This window comes from Hypanus sabinus, unplaced genomic scaffold (genome assembly GCF_030144855.1).
Source record: "Hypanus sabinus isolate sHypSab1 unplaced genomic scaffold, sHypSab1.hap1 scaffold_112, whole genome shotgun sequence".
Classification (NCBI taxonomy): Eukaryota; Metazoa; Chordata; class Chondrichthyes; order Myliobatiformes; family Dasyatidae; genus Hypanus; species Hypanus sabinus.
Window position 1 is genome coordinate 453,706 of NW_026779177.1, and position 2,047 is coordinate 455,752.

Below are 2,047 nucleotides of genomic sequence, written 5' to 3' on the forward strand. Positions count from 1 at the left end.
TCACTCTATTCTCAATGGGCATGCTCCTCACTACCGGGACCATCCTCGTAAATCTTCTCTGCACCCTCTCTGTAGTTTGCACATTCTTCCTTTTGTGCAGCGACCAGAACTGGACACAGTATTCCAAGTGGGGTCTGACAGGGGTACTATATAGCTGCAATATTAACCTCTCGGCTCTTGATCTCAATCCCACAGTTGGGGAAGGCCTATGCACCGTATGTCTCATCAACCACAGTCAGCCTGAACAGCAGCTTTGAGTGTCTTATGGACTTGGACCCTAAGATCCCTCTGTTCCTCCACACTGCCAAGAATTTTACCATTAATACTATATTCTGACATCATAATTCACCTATCAAAATGAACCACCTCACATTATCTTTGTTGAACTCCATCTGCCAACTCTCAGCACAGTTTTGCACCATATCAATGTTCTGCTGTGAAATCTGACAGCTTTCCACGCTATCCACAACACCCCCAACCTCTGTGACATCAGCAAATTTACTAAATCCTCTTCCACTTCCTCATGTAGACCATTTATAAAAATCAGAATGAGAAGGGCGTCCAGAACAGGTGCCTGAGGCACACCACTGGTCGCCGAACTCTATGCAGAATATGACTCGTTTAAAATCACACTTTTCCATCTGTGGGCAAGCTAGTTCTGGATGCTCAAAGCAATTTCCCTTGAATCCCATGCCTGCTTAGTTTCTCCATAAGCTTTCCATGGGATATCATATGAATTGCATTACTAAAGTCCATATACACTACATTTTCCGCTCTACCTTCATCAATATATTTAGTTACATCCTCAAAAAATTCAATCAGACTCGTAAGGCACAACCTTCTTTGACAAAGCCATGCTTTTAATTTCTAATCATATTATACCTCTCCATATGTTTATAAATTCGACCTCACGGGATCTCTACACCAAAGTACTAACCATCAACTGAAGTAAGACTCACTGGTCTTTAATTTCCTGGGCTAACTCTGCTTCCTTTGTTGAATAATGGAACAAGATCTGCAACACTCCAATCCTCCGGAACTACTTCTGTCCCCATTCATGAAGCAAATATCATTGCCATGGGCTCCACCCCTCACCTTCCACAGTCGCCTGTGTTCTATTCACACGTATCCCCCGACACTCTTTATTGGTCCTATTATCTCACGTCTTATCCCCTTGCTATTCCTGTCCTTGTAGAATGCCTTGGGGTTTTCCTTTATCCTGCTCATCAATCCTTCACCTGGCCGCTTCTGGCCTCAATCTTCCAGATCTCAATCATTATCTAGTCTTTCCCACCTTTCATGAGCTTTTGCTCTCCTCTTGATTAGATTTACAACAGCATTTGTACCCCATGGTTCCTGTCCCGTACCATCCTCTCCCTGTCTCATTAGAACACATCTCTTCAGGAATCCACACAGACATCCACTGAACATTTACCACATTTCTGCCATGCATTTCCTGATAACATCTGCTCCCAATTTAAGCTTCCACGTTCCTACCGGATAGCATGATATTTCCCCCTACTCTTATTAAACGTTTTCCTATCTTAACTGTTCCTATCCCTCTCCAATGTCATGGTAAAGGAGATAGAATTGTGATCTCTATCTCCAAAATGCTCTACCACTGAGAGACCTGACACCTGACTAGGTTCATTTCCCAATACTCGATCAAGTAGAGCCTCTCCTCACGTAGGCTTATCATCATATTTTGGCAAGAAACTTTCCTGAACCCACCTAACAATGCCACTCCATCTAAACCGCTTGCTCTATGGAGATGCTAATTGATATTTGGGAAATTAAAATCGCCCACTAAGTCAACCCTGTTATTATTGCATCTTTGATGTCCCTGTCATCTGAGTCACATGGGCAGACTCTGTGTCAGAAGTGCCACCATAGTTGCTTCCCCCATAGACTGTCTCCCCCAACAGTTCTTTGCATTGTTTTCAAAGCATTTTCATAGCACCAGACATGTTAGACTGCCACCAACATAATAGAACTCTAACCCCATAACCAACATTTCTACTTCATATCCAAGATCCACAAACCCGCC